Genomic DNA, 16760 nt, shown 5'->3' with positions numbered 1-16760 from the left:
CTCTATTAGGGATGTTCTACGTATTCGGTTAATAAAAATAAGTTTAATGAAATCCTCGATTTCTATATAAAACAAACAAACAGAAAAAGAAAAAAAAATTTCACCGTAAAAATTCATTTCCTTTTCTGTATTTAATTAAAAATTATTTTTTTTCTTTTGCGTTTTCGCAACTACGAACGTTAAACGAAAATAAATATACAAAAAGTGTAACAATCTATTATTAATAGCAGAACATCGTTTCACAATAGAAATTTTTTTTTTTTTAATATAAAAATTAAATATGGCAGATTTCGATATTAAGTGCGAGCACTCACGCATTACGGAGACGTTCGTTAGTTGTTTTAAATAATTTAAAAAGGGGGGGATTAGGAAAAGAACGTGGAAAAAGAATAGAGAGAGAGAGGGAGGAGGGAAATTATTTTCGCGTGTAATTAGACGAGTTTTTTCGGTTGGCTAACCTGTGCTACTCATTCGATAAGTTCAAATGAAATACTTGAAATATTCATAACGTGAGATTTCCGTGGTATTTGACCGCGTGTCATCGCGTTAATTACGTCGTAAATTTTGTTTTTATTTATTAGTGATTAAAATATGGTAGTCAGTCAGTCAGTCAGTCAGCTGTTACCACCACCACCACGTGGTGGTGGTGGTAACAGCTGATATCATCAGCTTGTTATCATCGTGTCGAAGCGCAAAAATTCATCTTTTTACCCCCCCCCCTCTCTCCCCCTCCCTCTCTACTCTCCCAAAAAAAAAAATTCGACGATCCCAAAAAAAAAAAAAAAAAACCATCACGAAATTAATTATTATTATTATTATTATTTTCATTTTAAATGTCATGTTCCGAAAATCATTTGTAATTTTTTTTTTTAACGTAACCTTCAAGATAAATTTAAAAAAAAAAAAAATTGTTGTTTCCTTCACTTATTTCATATTTATTATTAAATTACGTTATTATTATTATTATTATTATTATTAGTATTAGTATTAGTATTATTATCATTACTGCGAGAGATCAAAAAAAAAATGATTCGGTTCAAAAAAAAAAAATGTCAATGAATTGTATCTATCGTAATGATTTTGAAGATGTTTTTTTTCTTTTTTGAATGAAAACAAACATGGAGGGAGTGAGAGAGAGGGGAGGGGGAAGGAGAAGGAGAACATTCCCAAAAATGGGACCGGATGCGAAAATTCCTGTTTTTTTTTTTTAACGGGTGCAAATGAGGAGACTTTATTATTTAGTCGTAAAATAATTTTTTCTGTTTTTTTTTTTTTTAATGTACGTAATTTTGACCAATCATGATTTCAAGATTTTTTATTTATTTATCCTTATTATCATTATCATTATTATTATTATTATTATTAGTATTACTTAAAATTCATTCCCTTGAACTTTTAAAGAATTTTCAACGATTCGAATGGGTTCGATTCCCCCGGGTTACGGCTACGAAATTAGTTTTTTTTTTTTTTTTTAAATAAAATGGCATATGCAAGTAGTGTGCCGTTTTACGCAACTTTAAAGAAAATTTTTTTTTTTTTATTTTCTTACAATGCAATAGTATTATTATTATTATTATGAGGAAAGACAAAAAAAAAAAAGTAATAAATAAAGAAAAAAAAATTGCAGGGTCAATCACGAAGAGTTAATTTTTTTTTTTTTTTTTTTTTATTCTGTTCTATTGCCTAAAGGACTTTAAATTTTTTATTTTTTAATAATATTTAAAATTGTTGTAATAATAATAATAATGATAATGATAATAATAATATTAATAAAATGCTCGGAGTAATAATATCTTAATAAATAAAAAGGGGTTTCTTTCGTAATGGCGCGAAAAGAAAAAAAAAAAAAACGTTTAAAGGAGGAAAGGTGTAAATTATATTTTTTTATTTTTGTTAATTGTTGGGTTCGCGCGTATTTCTGTTGGCGTGGCAGGCACGCAGGCACGCACGCACGCACACGAACGCAGGCACACTCACACGCACGCGTACACGCACGTTATCGTTTTCGATATGATATGTTAATGGCGGCGCTTGTTTTTTTTTTTTTTTTTTTTTTTCTCGCTCCCTGCCAATCAACTTTTCCTTTCCCCCCCCGACGCACACGCACACGCACGCATGCACGCACAAGGCCATCGACTCGGGTTTTAAAAAAATTAATTTATTCGAAATTTTTTTTATATTTTTTTTTTTTGTCAATAATAATGATAATTTTTAAGGTTAAATAATAATTAATGTTAACGGTTTCGTTGTTATTTTTTTTAATATTATTATTATTATCGTCATCGAAACCATTCCAGCGTTTGGAATGAAATACAAATCGATAACACATTCGTTTGCATTCCAAAATGTCGTCCCGTTTGCAAACACGGACACAAATGGAAAAAGAAATTCATTGAGTTCAGATCGTGACATAATTTTTTAAATTTTGTTTGAAACATCATCATCATTATCATCATCATCATTGTTATCGTTAGGTTTTTTTTTTTTTTCTTTTGGTCGAAAATTTAAAGAGCCGACATTTTAGCTTACGAGTCTGGGAAATCTTCAACCTTAATTTTTATTTTCTTTCTCCCTCTCTCTCTCTCTCTCTCTCTCTCTATCCTACGTTCAGACTTTTAAAAACAACTTTTTTTTTTTTATATATGGTTTTATCATTATTATTATTACGTTTTTGTAATGTAATTACATCTTGCATTATTGCCCTTTTAGGTTCGTTTTTTTTTCTCCTCAAAAAATGTTTTTTTTGCTTCCTTTCAAGGCCTTTTTCATCTTCATTTTTTTTTTATTTTTATTTTTATTATTATTATTATTATTTTAAGTGAGCGAAGATGAAAGCAAAATAATAATAATAATAATAATTAAAGGTAGAGGGGGGAGGAATATTTCGTTAAGTTTTAAGGGAATCGTTCGACGCAAACAAAATGGTGTTCGGTTGAAATGAATATTTTTTTTTTTAATTTTTTTTTCCTGTCACGATTTTGTTTTTGTTTACGAAATGTTATTTTCCAAGCGGAAGATGCCCCCCTCCATTCTTTTTTCTCTCCTTCCACCATTTCCCCCCTCCCTCCGGGGGGTAGAAATGGTCACGTAGAAAGTTGACCGATCGAATCATAGTTCAAATGTCATTTTGTTTACGAAAGGAGAGATGAGTTTTTTTTTGGGCGGGGGTACGGGGGGAAGGGAAGCGATGAGAAAGAAGAAAAAAAAGTGATTACGTTATCATTAACGCGATTATTAATAATGATAATTTATTACGTAATCGGAAGATTCTAGAAACTAAAATTCAAAAATGGATTAATTTTATTTATTCATTTTCCCCCAGGGTTATGATGAATTTTTAAAAAAAAATTTTTTTCCGTTAAATATTATTATTATTATTATTATTATTATTATTATCGGAAGATTTTTTTTTTTTTTGTAAAAATTCATTTGCACGATTGGAAAAATGGGAATTTTTGATTACTTTCACTTCGTGCCCACACAAATGAAGACATAAAATTAAAAAAAAAAACAAAACGATTTTCTCATTTTCTATGAGAAAATTTTTTTTTTTTTTGTATGTAAAACGATTATATCGAAATATCGAATCGAAAGTTAAATCGATTATTTATCGATTGAATTTAAAAATCGATTTCTCCGCGTAATCAGATCGAGATCGATTTGATAAAGAATAAATAAAAATAATGATTATCGTTAAAATTTGACATTTCGTTTACATCGGGTCAATCATCATCATCATCATCATTATCATTATCGTCATCCGGGGGGCGGGGCGGGGGTGGTTGTTTGTTAGGCTTCATTAATTTTTTTTTTTTTTTTTTTTTTTTTGGTACGTAGGATGTGAACTTGAATTAACTTAACTTTTGTTCATTAATTTAATTGTTAATTTAAAAAAAAAAAAAAAAACGTGGGGGAGGGGAGGAGAGGAGGAGTAAATTAATTTTTAATTGTTTTTTTTTTTTTTTTTTTTTTTTGTTTTTAAAGTTGGCAATTTTGAATTTATTTTTTTTTCCCCCTTGAATGTCGTGTCCGAAAAGTTGTCGATTATTAAAAAAAAAATTTTCACAAGGAATAGTATTTAGTTCAAGATGGGCGTGGTGGCGGTGGACGTGATAAAAATCTGGTTTTTATTATTATTATTATTATTATTATTATTATTATTATTATTATTATTTCACTACAATTCGACAGCGTTTGTGCGTGCGTGAGTGCGTGAATGAGTGCGTGCGTGTCTGCGTTTTCGTAAGGAGTGGAAAAATAAATGCAACGCATAGGAAAGTGGTTGTAAAATAAATATTTTCCAGGGGCTAATGTTTACCTTGACTAATGTCCGCATGGGTTGGTTGGTTCATGCGCACTCGGTCGGTAGGTTTCTTTTTAAATTCCGTACTCGTTTTTTTTGGGGGGGCGGAGGGGTTGAGGTGGTCGGGGAGTGGTAGTAGCGAAACGAAAGGCGAAGTAATATCGAATAATGATGATTATGATGTTGTTACTAGTTTTTTTTGAAAATGTTAACGGCTTTTTAAAAAAAAAAAATTGTTGTTGCCACTTTTGAAGATGTCCAACAACAACAAAAAAAATTTTTTTTTTTTTTTTTAAAAGGTGGTTAACCTGTTTCCGGGATTAACTTTCTCTTTATTTTTTATTTTACCTGTTTTTTTTTTTTTTTTAAAACAAAACTTTAATAAATATTTTTGCTCGATTCAAATTTTTATAAATTTTTAATGTTGTTGTTGTTGTCGTAAACGATTACTCGTTTGTCGAGTGAAAAGGGAAAAAGAGAAAAAATAATGAGACGAGTCGAGAAAACAATAAAACGAGAATTCGCGACGATGATGATGATGATGATGATACGTGAAAGAAAAAAGAGCAATGAGAGAGAAAGAGAGAGAGAGAGGGAAAGGTAGAAAAGAGACAGACGAAATAATAATAATAATAATAATAATTTTATTTTAATACATCGAAAGAGCAAGTGGTGTGTTCTCATTGAAAAAATTTCATAGGTTAGGAACCTGTACGTTATTATTATCATTATCATTATCGGCGTGCATGAATATTATTATTGTGTAATTGATTTCACTCTCTGCAAAGAGCTCGAGGCTAATTATTATTATTATTATTATTATTATTATTATTATTATTATTATTATTATTATTATTATTATTATGTTTTCGTACACCATATGTTTATGACGTCCGTGATCGAATATGACTCAAAGCTATATAAATTCTTTGCTTTTTCATTCAAGTTTTAACGGCATAGTTCAAAGGAAAACAACATTTTTTTTTTTTAATGGCAAAAAAAATGTTTGTTTATTTATTCTATGTTCATTTTTTATTTTATTTTATCTATGAATAATTTTACCCCCCCCTCTCTCTCTCTCTCTCTCTCTCTCTCTCTCTCTCTTTCTATCTCTCCCTTTTATCTTACTTATTTTTTTTACCTGTTTCCTTCTTGTTACGTGTTCACATAATTAATTTATTGTTTTAAAAAAAAAAATGTTTTTATCGCCTCCATGACGTCCTGAAAAATATTTTGACATGATTTTCCTGTAGGTATGCGTTTGTTTGTTTGTTCGTTTGTTTCCTTTTTGTTTTTTCTCCCGCTACGTGTATATATTCTGGCAGGTTGAGTTTGTTTGCACAGTTACTTTTAAATATGTGTGAAAAATTAATTAGGGAGTATCGCATGGATTTGTTTTGGTTGTTGTTGTCGTTGTTGTTACATTCAAGTAATTTTCAAATAAAAACAAACAAACAGAGTTGCTCCTCTTGTTTTTTTTTGCCCTTTTCTCACGGTTGGGATTTTAAGGTTACCGTTAAGGTTTGTTCGTTTTTTTTTGTCGTCACTGTGACGTTGCACTCAGGTATCGTATAAACGAAAGGCATAATTAATAACTGAATGAAATGGAATAGGTGTCATCACGCGTTTTGTTTGTTATGTCGTTTGTTGTTCACGGTAAATCGAATAAATAACTGTTTGTCAAAGGAAGATTATTGATTTTTTCTTTCGTTCTTCAAATGACAGCCGTCACACTGGGAGAAAAATCCCGTTTGGTTGTTTTGTTTGTCTCCATCGTCTCACACTAAGAATTCCTAGACGTCGTAACCACGACGGGACATCCGTTGAGGGGAAGACAGGAAAGGAAGGGAGGGGAAAAAAAAATTTTTTTTAACGGGTTTGTTTAGTTTCCATCCGGTTCATTCGTTTGTCGAATTAAATATTTAAGCAATATCGTTGGTTGTTGAACAATATCGTTGTGTATTTACGGTGATTGTTTCTTTTGTTTTTTCCGGTTCCTGCGGTGATATATATTTTTCCGTCGTCGACAACCTGAAAACAAACAATAAAAATATAAGGTTGGTTTTGGTTGGCGTGGAAAAAAAAAAAAAAAAAAAAAAAAATTACGGACTTTTCGCGTGAGAAAAAAGAAAAAAAAAACGGTCCACCTTCTTGATCACCTTAAAACTTAAAAGTATTATTATTATTATTATTGATTTAGGTTACGGATAATAATTTTACATAGAGAGTGTAAAAATATTATTATTATTATCATTTGTATTTTTCCACGTTATTTTTAATCGAACGTGAACTTTCATCTTTCTCGTCATCATCATTCAAATCGATCGTCGTCAAATGTGGCGGAATTTTGATTTGTGTAATTTTTTCTGTACAGGTCGTTTATTTATTAATTACTCGTAGAAGTTTTTAACAAGCGATGAAAAAAAAATTCTAAATTATTAATGGTCGTGAGGTCTAAAAAAATAAATGAAGGGAAGTCGACAAACGGCGGAAAACCTTGTTTGTACAAAAAGGTGATTCACGTTATTTATATTGGCACTGAAAAGAATCTTCGTTTTCGATTCGTTTGTATTAACAATCATCGTTTTGTATTCAAAAGAAGTTTGTATTATTATTATTATTATTATTATTGCAGGCACAATCACCGTAATGATGATAATAATGATATTTTAATTCGTATGAGCTACTGCGACTCGTTTGAATGTGTTTTTTTTTGTTATTTTATACATTACGAAATAATAATTTTCTCGTATTAGTCACCTTTACCCCCTCACAAAGGGTTTTTATTATCATCATTATTATCAAAATTATTTTCGAATGACCCGACTTATTATTGCTTCATTTTGTTTAAAGTTTTTTTTTTTTTTTTTTTTAATTTTGAAATTTAAAATCGCATTGGGAAAAGATGGCGGAAAGGTTTGAGGGTACAGTTAGGGTATGTTGTTGGTTGTTGTAGTGATGAGTTTGTCATTGTTATTTAAACTTTAATGAAAATACCGGTTCGAAATTTAAATTTTTTTTTTTAACTGGGTAAATGTGAAATTACGCGGATCGCAAGAGGCACGTTTTGAAAATGTAAACAAACACAAACGTACGGTGGTGCGCTCTATCTTTCGTCACTGATAATAATATGCGGATATTATACGTTAGCGATTCAAATTAGTACCATTGTTTTATTAATAGATGGAGTTATTTACAAGGTATCATCACTTTTTTTTTACGTTTTGACATGTCAAAAAGTTTCAAATTTTTTTTTTGGAATTTAATAATTTCATTTTTCCCGATAAAATAAATGACTAATTTTTTAAATTTTGGCAACAGTGTCAGTCAGCCCCTACTCTCGTTCTAATAACGACAGATTTTCGATATTCAGTCACAAACAAACTTTCAAGTTAAAAAAAAAAACCCTCACGCTGTGGTGTACTTATGGAGTTTTGGTTAGGTGACTTGTATAGGGAAGAATATTGGCCGGACATATTGGAAAATTTAATTCAGGTAACCATAATAATAATAATAATAACGGTCGCCATTTTTTTTTCTTACTACAAATCCTCTTTTGGTACGTGAGTCGTATTAGGGCTGCTGCTCTCTCTCTCTCTTGTCACGCTATCAAATTAACAATCACGGGTGTCACGATGGTAAATTGTTTCGCTTCATGTCATAACCGTCAACGTTAATTGGTTAATAGCGTTAAAAAGGAACGCGGAATTGTTGTTGTTGTTTGTTGTCTTGTGACACACAGAAGGCGGTGAAAAACTCGTGATACAATATGAGGATGAGTTAAAATTTATTGTTTGTTAATAAGATACCCGAAAAATCCGAATAAGGAAATCGTTTTTTTTTTTTTTTTTATTAAAACAAAAGAAAATTTTTGTGTATACCTGCCATAAATAGAATTTTCTCTCTCTCTCTCTCTCTCTCTCTCTCTCTCTCTCTCGTTATGCCTGCCCCTTTAGGGAAATTTTAGATTTAAATTGTTTGAAAGAAAATAATTTTTTTTTTTTTTTTTTTTTTTGAAGTGTGAAAAAAGAAATTGATTTTTACCAAAAGTTTTCGTTTGTCGTAAATTAGATTGTTGTTGTAGGTTGTTGGTTGTTGGTTGTTGTTGTTGTTGTCGTCGTTTGAAAACTTAAAATAGGATTTAGGAAGTCGTAAAAATTATTTTTTTTTTTTATACGGATTTTATTATTGTTTTGTTGTTGCCTTTAAGGCATTTAAAAATTACGTTTTTTTTTTTTTTTTTGTAAAAGGAAAAACCTTTGATGAACTTTTTTTTGCCTTTGAGTGAAAAAAAGGCGGTAAGCGGATTATTATTATTATTATTATTATTATTATTATTATTATTATTCCCTTTCGGGGAACGGGGATTAATTTTAGTTTTAGTTTAACTGTCGTAAAAAAAAAAAAAAAAAAAAAAAAAAAAATTACGTAAGCGGTAAGTTACGGTCGAGTTGTTGAAACAAAAGGAAAATTTTTTTTTTTTTACTCGTTCCAGTCGTCGTTTTATTATTATTATTATTATTATCATCATTATTATTATTATCGTATGAAAGGAACGCGTTAGAGAACGCGTATGATGCGAGTGAATTCATCATCGGAAAATTGGTTGTTTCAAAAAATGACGACAGGGGGAAAATTCGAATTGGATTGCAGCCAAACCGTAAATAAAAAAAAAAAAAAAAATTAGCAAATTTAACATATAATATATATTTTAGATAGCTTGGAATTTACGAATCCATTTCCGGTTTTGACAAAAAAAAAACGGAACGGAAATGGTTGCTCGTATCAGAAAAAAAAAAAAAATATGGGAAAAAATTTTTTTTTGGTTTTTTTATTAAAAAAAAAAAAAAAAAAAGTTCACGAATGTCACAACGTCCGTGAACTTTAAAAACTAATTTTATTATCATTATTCTTATTATTATTATTATTATTATCGTGTATTCCTTTTTTTATTGTTGGTATTATTATTATTATTATTCAACTCGATCCTAAGGCTAAATAATCATTTTTTCGAATTTGATGTGCACGACGACGAGAGAACGGTTGTTGGTTGTTGGTTGGTTGGATTCGGTACATGATTTTTTTTTTTTGTGCTGCCCGAATCCCCGCGTTTTTATTATTATTATTATCATCATCATCATCATCATCATCATCATTTTCACGAGTTTAAAAAAAAAAAAAAAAAAACCGACGGAAATTTCAAAGGAAACGAAAAAAAAAAAAAAAAAATTCTTTTTACGGCGGACGCGTAAAATTTTTATCGTTTAATTTATTTAAAAAAAAAAAAAAAAATAACAAACGGACGTAAAAAAAAAAAAAAAAAAACCCCCGCGTACCCAAAAAGGGGAAAAACCCGCGTTTATTATTATTATTATTATTATTATTATTATTATTATTATTATTATTATTATTAACTCGACACGAATGTCAAGTCGAGTGCCACGAAAATTAATTTTTTTTTTTTTTTTGGGTTGGTTCGCACGTTGATGAAATAAATAAGAACAAATCAGGGGTGACCACGTCGTTTTATTTTTTATTTTATATTTTTTTTTTCGAACCAGACGTTAGAGTGATTGATTGATTGAATGAGCGAATGAATGAATGAATGAATGAATGAATGAATGAATGGATGGATGAGCGAATGCGAAGCGAATTTTTTTTTTCTCTTTCTCTGTTGTGCTGGGCCTATCGTAACGTTCGATTTGAAACGTCAACGTCCTTTGTTTGGTTGTTTTCGTGTTTGTACGTTTTTGTTTGTTTGTTTGTACGATGGATCATAATCATCATCATTTTTTTTTTTTTTGGGGGAGGGGGGGGGTAATACAAAATACGTGAATTTTGATTCGAACTCGTGAGGAAAATTTTTCATTTTTTTCCAATCTTGTCGTTCGTCATTGATGCAAAAACAATGACGCAGTTAAAATACATGGCTGTTGCGTTTTATTATTATTATTATTATTATTATTATTACAGTTCGATTCGAGTTACGAAATCCGAACGTGGAAATATTATATTCCTCAACGGAATTCTTTTACAACTTTGTGAAAAAAAAAAAAGAAAAGGAATAATAATAATAATAATAAGAAATCGTATATGTGCGATCTCTTTCGATCGGATTCATATACGAATCATGCATGCGCTAGCATAAAAATTATTATTATTATTATTATTATTATTCAAGCATATTGTTTATTTTATTTTTTTCATTCTGTAGACACGTCAAAAATTTTTTTTTTTTTTTTTTTTTTTTTGTGTAAAATTTGTTTTTTTTTTTTTTTTTGAAGACGCCGAAGAGTCTGTTGAAAAAACGAAAAATGCGTAACGTGTTTCACTTGAAATTTTTTTTTTTTTTTCGTAAGTTGGTATAACTGTTTCCAAGGAGAGATTACGGTCTGACAATTCCTCCCCCCTCCCCAAAAAAAAGGAATTTTTCAATTAGACTGTCAGCTAATAATAAGGAAAAAAAAGAAAAAATTAAGATAATTAAATGATATGAAGGCAAAAATTACTGACCACGGTCAAAGGGTCACGTTAATTAAACGTAAAAAAAAAAAAAAAAAAAAAAAGGTCAAAGATCAACTCCACACGAATTCGAAAGGAGTCACGACGATGACGACGACGATGACGACGACGACGACGACGACGATGACGATGACTATGTATGATATCATGTATATATAAATCGCACGAGGGGCATTCCGCGGAAAAGAACAATGTAAGATTCGTATATATTAATTGAATCATCTGAACAAAAACAAACACGCGAGTGCGAATTTCCATCAAAAAATAAAATAATAATAATAATAATGATAACAAAGAAAAAGAAAAGAAAATGGATTGTGATAACGCGACGACGACGACGACGCATTCGATACGTTGTAAACTCGACTACATTGAATGCAAGTTTGTGTGCCCTGATGATGGAAGGCCCGGCATTTTGTTCACAACAACAACAACAACAACAAACGGTTGTTTAACATTTAGTCTAGCTTTACGCAGGGAGTAGTGAAGTGCAATGCGTTACGCGATACATAATTTCACGTTACAAATTTTGAAATTTTTTAAATATTTTTTTCTCATCGTCGTTTATTCTCAATCGGAATAATAATAATAATAGTTTGTTTGTTATCGTCGTTTGTTCGTTTGTTAATTAATTAATTAATTTTTTTTTGTGTGTGTGTTATTTTCTCGTTCGCGGACTGTCGATTTTATCATCATCATCATCATCTTGTTTTTTTTTGTTTGTTTGTTTTTTTATTTTCGATCGACCGTTGTATCGACGAATGATTTGAATTTCGCGCCATTTACTTTTTTATTCGTGACAATTTTCGGGGGGAGAAAAGGGGGAGGTGAGGGGGATCAATTACTGCCACGTATTTTCGATCGTTCAAGTTTTGGTGTGTTTGTTTGTTACATTTATTAGGGAAATTTATTTTGTCCAAGAACCGGTTTGTTTTCAGTGGTTTGTTTGTCGATTTTTGCATGGAAGTTTGCGTGTTGTGAGAGTGCGTAAGTGCGCGTGATGTTCCGGAAAAGAAAAAAAAAGTAAAACAGTTAGTTGGTTAGTTAGTTATGGCGCGTGATGTCATTTATTTAAATTAGTCGTTTGTCTCTCTGTCATCATTCGGGTTGTTTTCGTTGGGGGGAAGGAGGGAGGGAGAGGTCAAAATTATTATTATTATTATTTTAAAAAAATTCTCACGTATAGTTTCTCTCTTCTTCTTCTTTTTCTTCTTCTTCTTCTCACGGAAAAATGAAAGAAAGAAAGAAAGAAAGAAAAGATGCATCTACTCAAATTCGCCATTCATTTTGTTTTCAAGGTTAAAAATTTACTTTTTAGTAGGACTAATCAATTAGATTTGAATTATTATTTTGAGAAAAAAAATACAACATTTAGTTTTTACCTGTGTCAGTGAGAAAGAAAAGAGAGAGAGAGTGAGAGAGAAATACACATCGTGTTTTTTTTTTATATTTAAAATAGAGAAAGAGAGAGAGAGAGAAAGGGAAAAGAAAAACAATACTTTTTTTTTTTTTTTTTTTTTTGAAAATATTTATGTATACACGAGTTTTTGATTGTAACGCACTGTTTGTTCGTTTGTTTGTTTGTTTGTTGCATCGTATTATACGAAGCGAAGAGAAAAACTATAGAGAGAGAGTGTGTGTACGTGTGTGTGGAAGCAACCATGTGGCACAACATGTCGAACTTGGTTTTTTTTTTTTTTTTTATCATAATAGTCTTGGCTTATTGATATTTCCCTCTCTCTCTCTCTCTCTCTCTCTCTCTTTTTTTTTTTTGCCAAGGTCACCGAGTTGAATTCGCAATAACTGTCGGTTTGGGTGTTGTTTGTTACACAGGTAGATAGGTCGGTAGGTAGGTAGGTGGGTAGGTTGGTTGACTTGTTCTTGTCCGGTTAAGGCGAGACAATTTCATTAGAGTGTGATTTCATTGTGGAAAAATTTCCCACGCATTATTATTATTATTATTATTATTAAAATAAGAATTTTAGATTTTTGATCACGTGGTCGTGTTGTTACGCGAGCGAGTGTGTGTGTGATCTAGTTAACGAAAAATTAAGATATCGAGAGAAGGAGGAAAATTTAAAAAAAAGAAAAGTCAAAAGAGATAAAGCACGACACACTTGTAGAATCCTATCCGTCGTTAATTTTTTCTAGAAAATTCCGATCGATCGATCGATCGATAGATCGAACAAATTATTTCACTTTTCGATTATCGATTTAAAAAAAAAAAAAATTAACCACTCTCAGACTCGAAGATTATTATTTATTAACGAGATTTTTATAAATGTGAATTTTTTTTTTTTTTGGTAAACGTTCGTTTACCTCGAGGAATCATATAAATCATGGCGGATTATATAAAAAATTTTTAAATTCTTAACGAAATTTTTTCACCCGGTTGTTGTTGTTGTTGTGGTTGTTGCTGTTTAAAAAAAAAAGAAGTTTTTATGTTGATTTCGATGGGTTTAAGTTCCAATCAAGTTGAAATTCGTTCGATTTGTCGTCATTTTGGAAAAGAGGTCGCCGCCGGCAGGGGCCTATCCGCCACTTGACCTTTGACATTTTAACGTCACTTTTTTATACGTGCAATTATATGGTATGGGGGGAGGGGGAAAATCGTGGAATGCCATGGAAAACGGGAAAAGGGAAAACAAACAAAAAAAAAATAGGGAAAATGTAAATGATTTGATGTAGTTATTATTATTATTATTATCATTGTCGTCGTCGTCGTGGATAAGTTAAGTAGATTTTTAAAAAAGTTTTTCCAGAGAAGCAGAAGAAACAAGTTATCGGTGGAGAAATGGTAAAAGTTATAATAAATGACGGCGAGGTGATAAAAAAATAATAATAATAATAATTGAAAAATGTCAACGAAAAAAATATCGAACCTATTTCGATTCGATTCGATTCGATTTTTGTTTTTGCGTTATATTAATCGAATATAAGGAATAACGATCGATTATTATTTGTTTTGTGTTCCAAGGCTGGAATTTAATTATCTTTACACAACCAAATGTAAACAAAATGGCTTCTTCTTCTTCTTCTTATTCTTAAGCCAATAAAGGATTGGTGGTGTTGAGGTTTTTTTTTTTTTTCTCTCCAGTATTTGTTTGTTTGTTTTCTTTTCGACCGCTGTTTGTCGAGTGTGATTGTGACCTTTTAAATTTTCATTCGATATGAGATTTAGTATTATTATTATTATTATTACGATTTTTCTGTCGTTCGGTATTGCGTGAAAATTTTTAGGGTCGGTTGTTACCCCAGCAACGAGTAGGGTTGTGATCATGGAAGTTGTTGTTGTTGTTGTTGTTGTTGAGCGTTTGTCGTTTGTAATCGTCGGTGATTTTCGGTTTTTTTTTTTTTTTTTTTTAAATTTTTTGTGCTACCAGTTTTCGATTTTTAATTTACAAAAAAAAAAAAAAAAAAAAAAACTCGTTTGTGTAAATTCTTGTAGTATATTTATTTACTATAAACGAAATGAAATTATAGTGCTATAAATGATGCTATATATATATACGTAACCGTTGAAATAATAATAATAATTGGCTCCCTTTTGTCCCGATTGATTTTTACCGGTAATTTGGGATTTAATAATTAAACGCTTTACTTCGTCGTTCTATACACTCGTTATCATTATTATTATTATTATTATTATTAATTTTCGCTCGAGGAATTTTTTATTTATTAATTTATTTATTCAAAATCTTAGGTTGTTTTTATAGATTGATTATTATTATTATTATCAAGTATAACCGCTTTTTTTTTTTTACCATTTCGGCCTTTACGGTACTTTTTTTCTCTCTCTTTAAACTCCAGCCGACGTTTTATTATTCTATCATAATCATTATCATTATCATCATTATCACTATTATTATCATTATCATTATTATTATTATTATTATTATTATTATTATTATTATTATTAATTTTATTAGGGAGCACTTTTTCACTTAGTTGTTAGGATTTTGGTTTTCCCGTACCTTTTTTCCCGCCGATTCGAACGTTTGTCATCCGCCTCGATGGATATCATTGAAAATAAATTTAATCCCGGGATTGATAAAAGCCAACGTACGAATTGATAACATAGCTGTAGATATTAGGGATTTTCGTCGTGTTCCAAAGGGATAAAACGGGGAAAAGACGGGAATCGTTTACGGGTTGCCGGTTTTTTAAAAATAAATGTGGCGGTGAATTAATTAACCTTAACTCGCTACTGCCGGAGTTTTTTTTTTTTTTTTTTTTTTAATTATTTCCGCTACCGTGAATTAATTTCATTTATTTACACGTGAATTAGGGATTCTAAAGACACGAAAAGAAAGGTTGTTAAAAATAATAATAATAATAATAAATTTTTAAATATGGCGGCCGAATTCTAACGGTGACGCGTGGAAAAAAAATGAAATTTGTCGTTTGTTCCAAATTTTTTTTTTTTCTGATTTGATTTCATTTGGCGTTCGAATTAAGTGCTTTTTTTTCTAATAGATTTATTATTATTATTATCGTGACCGTTATTATTATTATTTTTTATTGATCTCTTAATCCATTTTGATTTTAAAAAACAAACAACTTTGTCGGTTGTCGGACTTGTGTAAAAAAAAAAAAGAAGCAAACCGTAGTAGTCCGTTAATGTGGTATTTCGTTATGTTTTTATTGTTTTCAAATGTTTGTTTGTTTGTTTGTTCGAGTTCAATAATTTTATTTTTTTTTTTTTTGGAACATGGTCAAAGAAATAAAAAATAAACGAAAATTGTCGTTTGAAATGAAAACAATATTTGGGGGGGCAGGGGGGAGGGCGAAAATGAGGTTTTTATTTTTTATTACGTAATGTTTGCCAAAAAGCGAACGGTTCGAAAAACTCGCGTTCGATTTTCGTAACGTACGCGTGCATACTTTATGCGTTAGAAATTTTCCTTTTAAGAATTAACCTGACCCCTCCCTCTTTCCCCCCGGAAGTCATCGATGGTTCTTCACCTACGATGTCTTCGTGAACGGGTGACGAATGTTGTCCATTTTGTTGTGTGACTCCTGACGTTTTTCTTCGTCTTCGACGACAAACAACTCGTTTTGTGACGTAGTTTCTTGACGACAACAACCGGATAATTTTTTTGTTTCCATCAGAATGAGAAATGAATGTAATGAAAAACAAAAAAAATTGTTTTATTCATGAGAAATGCGTTTTGTACCTAAATTTGGGTATCTTCATTTCTCGTTAAAAGTTGGCAAATGACGTTCGAAACCTGTTTCGCACCGTGAAAACAAACAAACAAACAAACAAAAAGTACGAAAATCAATCGGGAAGTTTTTTTTTTTTTTTTTTTGCAATTGTCTTGTCGGTTCTTTATTAATTAATACTCGTTTTAAAAAAAATGATAATGATAATGATAATAAATTTAAATTCATAATTTTTTTGTTACTGCTATTATTATTATTATTATTATTTCTTTGTTATACACAATTGATTTTGACGGGAGTTTAGGGCGCGGAGTTTCAAGTCACTCTCGGGTACTTGACCCGGAAAAGAATTTTTTTTTTTTTTTTTCTTGTGTTTTCGAAGGTTTTAGAAAAGAACCGTTTTCTGTGGGGGTCTTGTCACGTTTTGACGAAGTAGAGTAAAGTTTACTTAAAACTTTCACATGGAAACATATTGTTCGAGTTAATTTTTAACAAACGGAGGGAGGCGGAGGGGAAAGATCGTCATCATTTCCTTTAAGTCCCAAGACTAATTTTAGGCGGAAGAATATCATCGTGACGATGTTCTCCCATGTTTTTTTTTTAATCTCTCTCTCTCTCTCTCTCTCTCTCTTGTTTGCTCTTCTTTTTTTTTTGTCTTTATCTATCATCTTACGCTCTGTTTTTGTTGTTGTATTTTATTTTAAAGGGAACAGCCGATGTCACGTAACGGTGCGTGCGTGAGTGCGTGTGCGTGTGTTTTTCAATGCTG

Source organism: Pediculus humanus, genomic scaffold (assembly GCF_000006295.1).
Source record: "Pediculus humanus corporis 1103172108281 genomic scaffold, whole genome shotgun sequence".
NCBI classification, from domain to species: domain Eukaryota; kingdom Metazoa; phylum Arthropoda; class Insecta; order Psocodea; family Pediculidae; genus Pediculus; species Pediculus humanus.
The sequence above is the reverse complement of the archived record's forward strand: the minus strand, read 5'-3'. Positions refer to the sequence as shown.